Below are 14445 nucleotides of genomic sequence, written 5' to 3' on the forward strand. Positions count from 1 at the left end.
TCATCCTGGATATGATTTCTGCTACAGCCATCTTGCAACTGGAATGAATATTAAGCCAACTTTGAGGATGGCAAAAGAGACAGATGGAGAGAAATGGGGTCCTTGACAACTCCATTGAGCCACTGAATCAACCAACCCTCAATCTACCCTCATTCTGGCCCTCTAGACTTTCTATTATGTGAGAGAATACATTTCCATATTGTTTAAGCCAGTTTGAGTCAAGGTTTCTGAAATCAGAGCAATTGATAGGATTTTTGAAGTCATTTCTGGAATCAGTGGGAAAGGGGCTGTGATTGATTAGCTGTGTCTGTCAATGATGCAGATGTAGACATTTATGAACTTATGCTCTTTAGCTCCTCCCTAGGACCTTCTATAGGCTTCCTCTATTGTGTTTGTTTTGCTTTTATTACTACCCAGAATAGTATTTTTTAATTGAGATATAACTAACATGTAACATTCTATTTGTTTCTGGTGTACAATATAATGATTTGATACTTGTATATATTGAGAAATAGAACCATAATAAGTGTAGATAACATCCATTACCACATGTAGTTATTTCATTTTTTGTTTTGGAAACTTTTAAGATTTATTCTCTTAGCAACTTTCAAACATGCAATATAATATTATTGACTATAGTAACCTTGCTCTAGATTATATCCCCAGGGCTTATTTATTTTATAACTGGAAGTTTATACCTTTTTCTAACCTTCACCCATTTTGCTCACCCCTACTCCCTGCCTCTGGTAGGGAGTAACCACCAACATGTTCTCTGTGCCTTTGAGTTCAGTTTTTATTTTAGATTTCACCTATAAGTGAGCTCATACAGTATTTGTCTTTCTTTGTCTGGCTTATTTCACTTAGTATAATGTTCTCAAAGTCCATCCATGTTATTGCAAATGGCAAGATTTCCTTCTTTTTTATTGCTAAATAATATTCCATTCATCTTTATCCATTAATGGACATTAATGGACACTTAGGTTGCTTCCATGTCTTGGCTGTTATAAATAATGCTGCAACGCACATGGGAGGGCAGTGCATCTATCTCTTTAAGTTAGTGTTTTTGTTTCCTTCCATTAAATACCCAGAATTGGAATTGTTGGATCAAAGAGTAGTTCTTTATTCATTCACTCATTCATTCATTCATTCACTCAGAAAACTCCATACTGTTTTCCATAGTGGCTGCACCAATTTACATTCCTACCAACAGTGCACAAGAATTCCCTTTTCTCCACATCCTCACCAATACTTGTTATTTCTTGTCTTTTTGATAGAGCCATTATAACAGGTATGAAATGACATCTCATTGTGGATTTGATTTGTGTTTCCCTGATGATTAATGATATTGAGCATCTTGTCATACACCTGTTGGCCATCCATGTCTTCTGTGGAAAAAGGTCTATTCAGATCCTTTACCAATCTTTTAATAGGAATTTTTTTGGTGTTGAGTTATATAAATTCTTTATGTATTTTGGATATTAATTCTTTATCAGATATATGATTAATATATTTTCCCTTTTAGTAGGTTGCCTTTTCATTTTGTTGATCATTTCCTTTACTGTGCAGAAGCTTTTTAGTATAATGTAGTCTTATTTATTTATTTATGTAAAGCTATCTTTTAAATATGCCAGTGGTTTTATATTCTAATGTTTATTTATTTATTGAGAAAGAGAGCATGAGCAGGGTAGGGGCAGAAAGAGAGCAGGCAAGAGAGAATCCAGCAGGCTCCATGCTATCAGCACAGAGCCCAGTGCAGGGTTCAGTCTCCTGAACTGTGAGATCATGACCTGAGCCAAAATTAAAAGTCGGGCACTTAATCTACTGACCCATCCAGGTGTCCCTCCACTTATTTATTTTTCCTTTGGTGTCAAATCTAAAAAATCATCACCAAGACTGACGTCTTGCATGACTGCCCATAATTTTTTCTAGGAGTTTTATGGTTTTAGGTCTTATGTTTAAGTCTTCAATCCATTTTGAGTTGATTTTTTTTTTTTGTCTATGTTGCACGATAGTAGTCTACTTTCATTCTTTTGCACGTGGCTGCCCAGTTTTCCCAACACCATTGACTGAAGAGACTGTCCTATTCCCAGTGTATATTCTTGGATTTTTTGTCACAAATTAGTTAACTATATATGTGACTTTCGTTTTTGTTTGTTTTTTTCTGGGCTCTCTATTCTGTTCTGTTGATCTGTGTGTCTATTTTTATGTCAACACCATACTGTTTTGATTACTATAGCTTTGTAGTGTAGTTTTATTTTTTTAATATGAAATTTACTGTCAAATTGGTTTCCATACAACACCCAGTGCTCATCCCAACAGGTGCCCTCTTTAATGCCCATCACCCACTTTCTCCTCCCCCCCACCCCCCCATCAACCCTCAGATTGTTCTGTTTTTTTTTTTTTTAATTTTTAATGTTTATTTTATTATTTTTGAGACAGAGAGAGACAGAGCATGAACGGGGGAGGGGCAGAGAGAGAGGGAGACACAGAATCGGAAGCAGGCTCCAGGCTCTGAGCCATCAGCCCAGAGCCCGACGCGGGGCTCGAACTCACGGACCACGAGATCGTGACCTGAGCCGAAGTCGGACGCTTAACCGACTGAGCCACCCAGGCGCCCCAAGATTGTTCTCAGTTTTTAAGAGTCTCTTATGGTTTGCTTCCTTCCCTCTCTAACTTCCCTCCCCTTCCCCTCTCCCATGGTCTTCTGTCAAGTTTCTCAGGATCCACATAAAAATGAAAACATATGGTACCTGTCTTTCTCTGTATGACTTATTTCACTTAGCATAACACTCTCCATTTCCATCCACGTTGCTACAAAAGGTCATGTTTCATTCTTTCTCATTGCCATGTACTATTCCATTGTGTATATAAACCACAATTTCTTTATCCATTCGTCAGTTGATGGACATTTAGGCTCTTTCCATAATTTGGCTATTGTTGAGAGTGCTGCTATAAACACTGGGGTACAAGTGCCCCTATGCATCAGCACTCCTGTATCCCTTGGGTAAACTCCCAGCAGTGCTATTGCTGGGTCATAGGGTAGATCTATTTTTAATTTTTTGAGGAACCTCCCCACTGTTTTCCAGAGTGGCTGCACCAGTTTGCATTCCCACCAACAGTGCAAGAGGGTTCCCGTTTCTCCACATCCTCTCCAGCATCTATAGTCTCCTGATTTGTTCATTTTAGCCATTCTGACTGGCGTGAGGTGATATCTCAGTGTGGTTTTGATTTGTGTAGTGTAGTTTTAAATCTGGGGGCATGATACCTCTGTCTTTGTTCTTCTTTCTCAAGATTCCTTTGTCTATTCAGGCTTTTTGTAGCTCTAATACAAATTTTAGAATTATTTGTTCTAATTCTGTGAAACATGCCATTGAGATTTTGATGGAGATTGCATTGAATCTGTAGATGCCTTTGGGTAGTATAGACATTTCAACAATATGAATGCTTCTAATCCATGAACAAAGAATATATTTCCATTTATTTTTGTTTTCTTCAGTTTATTTCATCACTGTCTTATGGTTTTTAGGGTATAGGTCTTTCCCCTTCGTGGTTATATTTATTCCTAGGTGTATTATTTTTTTTTTCATGCAATTGCAAATGAGATTGTTTCCTTAATTTTTCTTTCTGATAGTTCATCATTAATGCATAGAAGTGCAAGAGATTTTTGTATGTTGATTTTATGTCCTGCAATTTTACTGAATTCCTTGATTAGCTCTAATAGCTTTTTGGTGGAATCTTTGAGGTTTTCTATATCTAAAATCATGTCATCTGCAAATAGTGGAAGTTTTATTTCTTCTTTCTAATTTGGATGCCTTTTATTACTTTTTCTCTCCTAAATGTTCTGTCTAGGACTTTCAATATTATATTGAATAAAAGTGGTGAGAGTGAATATCCTTGTCTTGTTCCTGATCTTAGGGGAAAAGCTGAAAGCTTTTCATTGTTGAGTATGGTGTTAGCTGTGGGCTTGTCATAAATGGCTTTGATTATGTTGAGAGTCTTTATCATAATTGGATGTTGAATTTTGTCAAATTCCTTTTCTGTGCCTTGAGATGATTATATGATCTTCACCTTTTATTTTGTTAAGGTGGTATATCAGATTGATTTGTGGTTGTTGAACCATCTCCCCATCTCTGAAATAAATCTCAATCTTGGTGTATGATCCTTTTAATGAATTGTTGAATTCTGTTTGGTAATATTTTGTTGCAGATTTTTGCATCTATGTTCATCAGGGATATTGGCCTGCAATTTTGTTTTCTTGTGGTGTCCTTGTCTGGTTTTGATATCAGGGTAATGCTGGCCTTGTAAAATGAATTTGGAAGGGTTCCCTTTTCTTCTATATTTTAAGGTGGATACGGCAATTATTACATAAAATGAGTTTCCTGCCTTTGTGTCTCATTCTATGCTTTAGCTTCCTGAAATGCCTAACCCATTCTACGCTTCACTTTTTCTGTTCCTTTCGACTTCCATGGGTACTGACCTTTTGCTTATTCCATTCTTATGATCTTCCTCTTCTCCAGTGTAGGAATTTAAAAATCCCCCTGGGAGATCAGACAGGCCCACAGCACGCTGCAATCTGTGGAAGCACCAGATGTGTGGTGTTGACAAGACCACATGGGGGGCAGATCTATCTGATTGCTGCAAGTCTGACTGCATCAGTTGCTAAGGCTGCACTGGCTGACCTGAGGGGCCGAGTCTCTCCCTGCTCTGGCCTCCACTGATCTGTGGGTAGCCCTCCAGAAGCTGTATGCTTGGGTAAAGAGGATACTGTTTGTGGAGAGGAAGAGCTTTCCTTTAGTCAAGGATACACAGTATACTGACCTGAAAAAACACAGCGTTTGAGCTCATCTACTGACATTACTATGAACCTTTCTTAATTCCTAGAGTCCTCAGTGCATTTTCTAGGTCCATAAACAAGAATGGTAAAAGGTTGAGTGGAAACAATGGGGCTGCTATTTCTCAGATTTCGTTTTTCATTTAACTTGGAAACAAGTTGTAGGGACTCAACCTGTGTTGCTTGTAAATTCAACCAAGAATAAAATGGATAATACACAGAGGTGTAGCTTGTGGAAGAATTCATGGTGCCCTCAGCAACAGACTTATACTTTTTCTTTCCTCCTGTTTGCTAATTGATTAAAAAATATGTATGTATTGCAAAGTTCATTTATTGATTGAGAGAAGAGTGAAAAGGATAGCTTCTCTAATTAAAACCGATTGGAGCTGTGAAAGTTTAATTAATTGGATGCATGTCACTTCATTTCCATGTTATGTTGTGCACAGTGCTCTGTTTTCATAATTAACGTGTTGTGTCAGGGTGGTGGGTGTCTTTCTAATTAACAGTCTGAAGGAAATGTGATGTATGGGCCTGCTGAATAGGCAGAGTAGGTGGAAAGAGAAGTCCCAGCCAGAATCCACATTTTCTGTTCCCAGTGGTCGGTTTCTTGCCATTTTACCACCCTTTGTGCAGTAAATGAGGTTTTGGTGGATCTTCCTAAAGACTGCTCTTTGTTTACTTCCTGGGTGTTTCTCCATCAGAGGACAGGGAGGCTGGATGACACTTCCAGAGAGTGCAGGGTGAAGACTGTCACCAGGTGAGGAAGAGTGACTCCGCCCATTCTCTCCTATGAACTCCCTCACCATTCACTGCAGTTGTTCCTTGCTGGGCAACCCTCTTAGGCAGGACAAACTTTCACTGAGTGTCCAGTCTGTGCAAGGTATTGTGATAGGTGAGTGGCTTTGAGCCCAGACTCCACCTTCTTACTAGACATGTGACCTTGGGGGAAATTACCTAAGTTCTCTGTGCCTCAGTTTCCCCATTTATAAAATGGGACTATTAAAACCTTCTTAGTCATGGTGTTGTGGGGCTTAAATGAAATAATGTAGATGGCATTTTTAGTACAGTATTGTCAGCCTATTGTTATTGAACAATTCTGTCTCTTTCCTATATAGTTTTTTGTTCCTTATTTTTAAATCTTTACTTAAATGGTCCTTTTATAGATTGCAACTCCTGACATCACCCCTGTGTCTTCTTCCTTAAATCCATACTCTTTTGGAAACAGAATTTTCTTTCCTAAAATGAAAAGTTGATTATGTGGATATTTTGCTAAGACCTTAAAGGCACCCTCCTGCTCAGATGATGTTTCAACTCTGCGGTATAGGAATTCCAAGCCCAATAAGCTAGCCCAGTCATCTACTTGGCCAGCCTCACCTATAGCTCCTCATTTCCTCAGCCATCCATGCATTGCCCACACACCCCAATCCTCAGTCTCCTTCATAGCTGAGCACAGCCTGCTCTTTTCCTCTTCTGTTTAGAAGTCTCCCTTTCTCAGAAAAGCAAATATCCTACTAGTTTTTTCACATTCAGCTCACATGTCTCCTTTTTGAAGTCCTCTCTCCTTCCACAGCATTATTTTTTTGAGTGTCTCTTCCTGCCTAGACAGGAAGTTCCTCTATTCTGGGGCTGTGTCTTAGTCATCCTTGCGTTCTAGTGCCTACCAAGAGTGTAGTGTGGAGCAGGCTTTTAATGATTGTTGAATGACGGACACAAAGAGCAAAAGTTTTGCTTCGTGTGGAATAACTGTTTAATATCTGCCTTCTGCAAGACTGTTGGCTTCATTCAGGCAGGGGACATTTCTGTTTTGTTGAACATTGTTCCCTGTTGCTTGGCACATGACAGGTGCTCAATAAATAAATAAAATTGGCATGTCACCTGGTCTATATGCCTCATAGGTTGTGAGGACAAATTGATGATGAGTATAAAAGTCCTTAAAGTTTAAAAATGATTGAAAATGAAGCAAAATTATTTACAACAGAACAATAATTGCTATTGATATTATTGCCATAATACATGTTGTTATTGCTGGAAGATATGCCCTTCCCTTTTTGGAGTAGATTTCCTGAGTAGCATGGCCTCTGGATCCTTCTTTATGTTGTCATCACAACTGGGGGTGACTTTTTAATCATCGGAGAGGGATCCTGACAGCCAATACTGCTCAGCCAATACTGCAACTTAGCTGCTTGTGAGACTCATCTTATCCCTTAAAAAAAAACAAACAAAAAAACCCTATAACCTTCTGTCTTTCCTACAATATGCTATTTTCCTACCTCAGTGACATGTATGATAAATAATGCATACTGGTAATTTTAGAAAATCATTTTATTTTCAGGCACTTTTTATATAGAGTCTAATCAATATTTATACTTATTCAAGGGATTTTCTTTCTCTGTTTTTTTTTTTTTTTTCATTACAAGGGTTTTCTCTTCTTATAAATGCTTGACCTTGTATCAATTCACAAGTCTTTCCTCTAGTGTAAAACCCAGCCACGAAGATTATCTCCACACTCCTTCTCACTAATCAGGAAGTGTTTACAGGAAATGGGCCCAATCCCATGTTCCATTTTTGCTAGCTCTTCACATTTGGATGTAGTTTGGGAAATTGAATTACACCTCCAGCCCAATGCCAGTGTCATTCTTTCAGCAATATTTACGGTGCTGGGAGTGGGAGATTATAAAGACCCAAGGTGATTAAAAATAGCTTTGCATTGAAATGACTCTTCAGAGGCCCTATTCCTCCACTTCAAAATTTAATATTAAGAAATATTCAGGCCCTGAACTGTTTACCCAAGTATATCTTGAATCTCCTAGCAAAGCAAGGGATTCTGGTCATGGGGAGTTTAACTGGGGTGAAGGTCCTGGGGGTCTGAGGGTCCAGGTTCTAGGCTGGCTCCCACTGGTGGGCCATACGTTAAGGGGAAGTCGCTCAACCTTTCTGGGCTTTTGCTTCTGGGTCAGTTGAATGAAGAGGCTGCTTCAGTGAATCTAGTGAGTGTGCAGGCTGCCAGTCTATAAGGATACTTGTTGCATTCCTACCTTGTACCAGCACTGTGCTGGGTGCTGTAGACACAGCCATGAAGGAGACTCACCAGCCTAGGTGATGATGGAAGACACCAGTGTGCTGGTGCTCAGGCCCAAAGCACAGCTTGTGGACCTGTGTGACTGGCTTGGTCATAGTTTCCTGCCAACCTTTAGGCCTGTGCGTGAGTTGAGCCCTGGTGACCAGTTCAGTCTCTCACTTGGTTCCCCTTCCTGCTGACTGACTTCACCCCAAGGCAGGATATAGGGGAACTTGTGAAAACATTGCCTCAGAAGAAGAGGAAGTGGGCAGAGCTTAGCTGTCTCTCCTCCCTGAGGCTCCTTGACTCTGCTCTTCTGCCAGGGATGGTTTTTGCGTTCCCAGGGACTCCATGAGGAGGAAGTTGAAGCCAGTTCCACAAAAGACCCTTTCAGGGCAACGGATGCCCCCTCCTTTAAGTTGTAGACAAACAGGTGTCTCTAGCATTCAAGGGAGAGCCAAAGAAAATCTACTCGAATGATTAGATGCTATGCCCACTCAGAACATGGAGGCAACTTTTCTTATTAAAGAGTTCTGCTTTGCCTTAGCAGTCAAAAAGAATAGCAGTTAAGAAGTTCTCAAGACACATTGGAGGAGCAGAAAGAAGGCTGGGGAGGTGGGGTAGGGCTGGATGGTGCAGACCTGGAGGGCCATGTGGTTCAGACACCATCTGTTACTCTAAGGAAGGGGGTCTCAAACTCTAGCAGTGCCAGAATCACCTGTAGGGCTTGTTCAAATTCAAATTCATTGTTCCTGATTCAGTAGGTCTGGGTGGAGCCTGAGAATTTGCTTTTCTAACAAGTTTCCAGGTGACGTTGATTCTGCTTTTTGCACCACCTGGCTAAGGGGAATGGCTTCAAGGGAGTACAGTCTTAATCAGTGTAATATTGGCTCAACCAACCTCATCCTTGGAATATTAATAAGCTGAGACAAAAGCCCTTGATGTGTTGGATACTTTAGAAAGCTCTTAGCAGTGAGATATTAGAAGGGTGTTTCTCAAGTGCAATTCACAAACCATTTCCATCAGAACCAGGTAGGATCCCAGTATTTAAAATGTGGTTCCCAGACCAGCAGCATGGGCATCACCTGTGTGTTGGTTAGAAATGCAGACTCTCGTTGCACTACTAGGTATTTATCCAAAGGATACAAAAATGCTGAATTGAAGGGGCACACGTACCCCAATATTTATAGCAGCACTGTCAACAATAGCCAAATTATGGAAAGAGCCCAAATGTCCATCTACTGATGAATGGATAAAGAATATGTGACGCACACACATACACACACACATAATGGAATATTACTTGGTGATCAGAAAGAATGAATTCTTGCCATTTGCAGCAATGTGGATGGAACTAGGGGATATTATGCTAAGTGAAATGAGTCAGTCAGAGAAAGATAGATATCATATGATTTCACTCTTATGTGGAACAGAGGGGAAGGGAAAGAAAAATAAGATAACAGAATCCCTCTGTTAGAGGGAGGCAAACCATAAGAGACTCTTAAATATAGATAACAAACTGAGGGCTGCTGGAGGGGAGGTGGGTAGGGGATGGGTTAAATGGGTGATGGGCATTAAGCAAGGCACTTTTTGAATGAGCAGTGGGTGTTGTATGTAAGAGATGAATCACTGGGTTCTACTCCTAAAGCCAAGACTACACTGTATGTTAACTAACTTGAATAAAAAAAAAAAAAAAAAAAAAGAAATGCAGACTCTCAGGTTTCACATCTACTGAACCAGAACCTACTTTTAAGTAAGATCTCCAGTGACTTGTAGGCACATTATAGGTTGAGAAATACTATTCTAGGGGTTTTTCAGATGTGCCTCTACGGTGAGTAGTGTTGAGGGTAGGGCAGGGAAGGTGGGAAATGCTGCTATTATGATCTAGAATTGTTACATACTAGCTCAGCCTACCTGGATATTGAGGTGGGTGTGGTTCTGGGTGGGGACTTTCCCCGGGACCATGGCTTAAGCCTTTACAGAGTATATGTTCCTGGAAACAAAGCCTAGAGAAGGTAGGGTGTCTTCAGTGTGTAGACTGTCAGTATTGACCATGTATTTTTGAAGATCGACATGCAACGTATGGTAGTTTCCCTTTATCCAAGGGGAATAGGTTCCAAGACCCCCAAGGGATGCCTGAAACTGTGGGTAGTACCGAACCCTATACATGTATTTTCCTATACATACACACCTGTGACAAAGTTTAATTTATGAGGTAGGCACAGGAAGAGATTAGCAACAATAAAAATAAAATAGAACAATTATAACAATATACTGTAGCAGAAGTTATGTGAATGTGGTCTCTCCCACAATATCTTATTGTCCTGTGCCCACCCTTTTTGTGATGCTATGAGGTGATAAAATGCCTGCATGATGAGATGAAGTAGGTGAATGATGCAGGCACTGTGACCTAGCATCAGGTTACTGCTGACCTTATGGCCATATGTCAGAGGGAGGATCATCTGTTTCTGGACCGCAGTTGACCATGGGTAATTGAAATCACAAAAAACAAAGCTGTGGATAAGGGGGAGACCACTGTGTTTCTTTAGCTTCTACATGACAGAGAATGTATGGAAGGGTTTGGAATAGGTCATGGCTAAAAGGGAGGAGCAAGGGAGGGAAGGAATAGTCTCAGGTCAGGTTCCTGGAAAATATAACCCAAGGATAATTGCCCACTTTGATATTTCTTAGGGTGTAGAGGGTGGGTGAAGTGAGAAAACATGGCGGGATCTTATTTCCTGCCAGGCATCACTAATAGTATCTTCCAAAGGGCCTAGAAAAGGTTTTTATTTTTTTTAATGGCTTTATTAAGATGCAGTTGACATACCATTTACCCAGTAAGTGTACAATTCAGTTGTTTTTAATACCACCATCTAAGTTTAGAATATTGTCATCACCCCCAGAAGAAACCTCATACCCACTAGCAGTCATTCCCTATCACGCTTCTCCTCCCATTGCCCTAGGCAGCCACTAAATCTTTCTGGCTCTGTAGATTTGCCTCTTCTGGACAATTCATATAAATGAAATCATATAATACGTGGTCTTTTATGACTGACTTCTTCCTTAGCACAGTGTTTTCAAGCTTCATCCATGCTGTGGCATGATTCAGTATTTCATTTCTTTTTATTACTGAATAATATTCCATTGTATGGAAATGCTACATTTTGTTTATTCATTCATCAGGAGATGGGTATTTGGGTGGTTTCCACCATTTAGCTATTGTGAATAAAGTTGTTAAAAATATTCACGTGCTGGGCGCCTGGGTATTTCAGTCGGTGGAGCTTCTGACTCTTGATTTTGGCTCAGGTTATGATCGCATGGTTGTGAGATTGAGCCCTGCCTTGTGCTCCGTGCTGTGTGTAGAGCCTGCTTAAGATTCTCTCTCTCCCTTTCCCTCTGCCCCTCCCCTGCTTGCACTATCTTTCTCTCAAAAAAGAAATATTCATGTGCAAGTTTTTGCGTGGACGTATGTTTTCATTTCTCTTGGGTATATGCCTAGGAGTGAAATTGCTGGGTCATGTGGTAACTCTACGTTGAACCTTTTGACAGACTGCCAGACTGTTTTCCAAAGTGGCTGTAACATTTTACATTCTCATTAGCATGTTCCAGGGCTCTGTTTTCTCCATATTCTTATAAACACTTGTAATTATCTGTCTTGTTGATCATAGTCATACTAATGGGTGTGGGTATCTCACTGTGGCTTTGATTTGCATTTCCCTGATGGCTAATGATGTTGAACATCTTCTCATGTGCGTATTGGCCACTTGTATATGTTCCTTGGAGGAATACCTATTCAGATCCTTTACCTGTTAAAATTTTTTTTTGTCTTTTTATTATTGAGTTGTAAAGGTTCTTTGTATATCCTGGATACAAGTCCCTTGTCAGATATATGGTTTGCAAATATTTTCTACCATTGTGTGGATTGTTTTTTTTTTCCACTTTCTTAATGGTGCCTTTGAAGCACAAAAGTCTTAAATTTTGATGAAGTCCCATTTATCTGTTTTATCTTTTGTTGCTTGTGTCTTGGTGACATATCTAACAAGGCTTTGCCTAACTCAGGGTCACTGTTATGCCCAGAATTCATGATCCCCAAATACCGCCAGGGAGCCGAGTCCGATGTAAAAGCAAAAGAGCCTTTATTCGACCTAGCTCGAGCTCAATCCCCTACCTGCACCGACACAGCGGTGAGATACTGGGGAGAGAGAGCCAGTTTCAAAAGGACAAAGGTTTTATTGGGGCCTAGGGGCAGTTGGTGAGGTAATGGCTATGGCCTCAGCCGATTGGCTGGGGAAGGGTCCTGGGGAAGGGTCTGAGTCCTGTTAGGCAGGTGAGGGGGTGGTTACTCAAGGGGAGGAGGTGTGGTCAAGGTGAAGGACACAGAACAAGATGGAGTCAGCCGGCGTAGGCCCGCCCTTTCAGTCACAAAGATTTACTCCTGTTTTTTCTAAGGGTTTTTATAGTGTAGATCTTACACGTAGGTCTATGATCCATTTTGAGTTAATTTTTGCTTTTTTGTATAGGAAAGGGGTGCAACTTCATTCTTTTGCATGTAGCTATCCAGTTGTCCCAGCACCATTTGTTGAAAAGACTAATCTCTCCCTATTGAATTAGTTTGAATCAATTAGTTGATTTTTTTAAGGCTACCTTTATATTAGACTTACTTAGGGAATATTAGAAATATACTCATGCCTCTGCCCCTCCTCAGTCTAAGTAAATCAAAATCTCTGAGCGTGAGGATCCCCAGGTGATTCTAATGCACAGTCAGAGCTGAGAACCATGGGCTTAGGGTGTGGTTCTCAAAACGTGCTCTTCATCCCAGCGGCATTGGCAAAAGCCAGAAACTTATTAGAAATGCAAATTCTCAGGCCCTCGTCCAGACTTGCTGGAATTAGAAACATCAAGAGTGAGGCCCAGCAATCTGTGTTTCAGCAAGGCCTGCAGGTGATTCTCCTGCACATTGAAGTTCAAGAACCCCTGGCTCTGACCGGAGTTTTAAGTGGCAGCAGGCTGCCTTCTGGCAGCAAACTTACTGTGAGTCATCTGCTCCTGTACTCACAGGGGGCCCAAAGGAGGCAGAGCCCACCATCTCTGCCTTAGGGTCCTCTGGGGCCCAGTGTCTCCTGCCATCATTGCTGTTCATATGAATCCTGTCGTAGACTCCGGGTCTAGAGTTCTTTCTCCTCTAGCAAGAAAGCAGGATGCAGGATTAAAACGTGAGAGATGGCTGATGTCTGGGAAAAGACAAGTGCCTGGATTAAGGGTCCTTGCTCCATTTTTATGAGGACCAGAAGGCTTACAAACATGGTGATGGAGGTGCACAAAGTGATTATGAAACTGTGAACATTAACTCATGGACGTGTGGGAAAGGGAGTCTTGAAGATATTTGGGGTTGGGGGTTAATACAAAACAAAATCCTGGTGCTGGGCGGTCTGTTGAAAAGTTGTTTACAGCAGACGTGAGGCACCACTTCTGTTTACCTAAACTGGTCTAGGGGACAAGAAAGAGCAGTAACCTCAGGGTTAACAAGGCACCTTTCTTTTGTTAATTAGCTCCACTCTGGGCAACTGTGGCCTATGGTCCTATTTACCTGTTTACCTAACTTGGTCCTTCCTTCCTGTGAAAGCAGCTTTCTGCGTTTGTACTAAGTTGGGGGGCATATCCGCCCTGAATACCCAATCTTATTTATCTCATATACCTTTGTATTGGGGCCTTTGCCTTCCCTCTCTATCCTGGAGCCTTGGCTCCGCCCTCACTATACTGGGGCCTTTGCCCCGCCCTCTGTATAGTGGGGACTTTGCCCCGCCCTCTCTATACCTATTTACTTAATCTTCTTTAACCAAACTTGAGCATCCTATGGCTTCATAGTTTTTTATGCCTTGTTAACCCACCAGTGCAGGCTCAGGGAATTCCTAAGCTTATTCTCCACAGAATCCTTCTCTTCCTAGGCTGAAAGGCCTGTCTGCAGAAACAGCCTTTGCTCAGCTCTTACTGACTTCATTATGGGGCTGGTGACTGTAATGAAAATAAGGCACAGTCCTTGTGCTCAAGGGACTTCTATGACCAGTGTTCCTGAACTCACTGATCTGCCCAACATGCCCCACTTCTCACAAATGGGCTATTTAATTCCTACCTCAAAATCTGAAGCAGGCTCCAGGCTCCGAGCTGTCAGTGCAGAGCCGGATATGGGGCTTGAACCCACGAACTGCAAGGTCATGACCTGAACCGAAGTCGGGCCCTTAACTGACTGACACACCCAGGTGCCGCCAAGATGATTCATTCTTATATATGAGCTGTCAGTGCAGAGCCGGATATGGGGCTTGAACCCACGAACTGCAAGGTCATGACCTGAACCGAAGTCGGGCCCTTAACTGACTGACACACCCAGGTGCCGCCAAGATGATTCATTCTTATATTCTTCCTTATAGTAGCAAGAGATGGCTGCAGCAGTCCCAGATCTTGTATCTTTTCAGCTTCATCCCCCATGGAGAGGCATGAAAATCTCTTCTTTTAGGGTCGTTGTAAATCTGATTGGGTCATGTGTTCATACCTGGACCAA

General features: G+C 41.3%; 1 long non-coding RNA gene across 5 annotated transcripts in view; it reads left to right on the plus strand.

The window, feature by feature from the left end:
• The first annotated feature begins 9833 nt into the window (after nucleotides 1-9833).
• The window catches only part of LOC122225910, a 326370-nt gene continuing 321758 nt past the window's right edge, over nucleotides 9834-14445 (plus strand). For all 5 annotated transcript variants that reach the window (XR_006205429.1, XR_006205427.1, XR_006205428.1 and 2 more), the window contains exon 1: nucleotides 9834-9904. This is a non-coding gene — a long non-coding RNA (uncharacterized LOC122225910). The remainder of the gene's footprint in view (nucleotides 9905-14445) is intronic.

The sequence above is a fragment of the Panthera leo genome, chromosome C1 (assembly GCF_018350215.1).
Source record: "Panthera leo isolate Ple1 chromosome C1, P.leo_Ple1_pat1.1, whole genome shotgun sequence".
In the NCBI taxonomy this organism is placed as follows: domain Eukaryota; kingdom Metazoa; phylum Chordata; class Mammalia; order Carnivora; family Felidae; genus Panthera; species Panthera leo.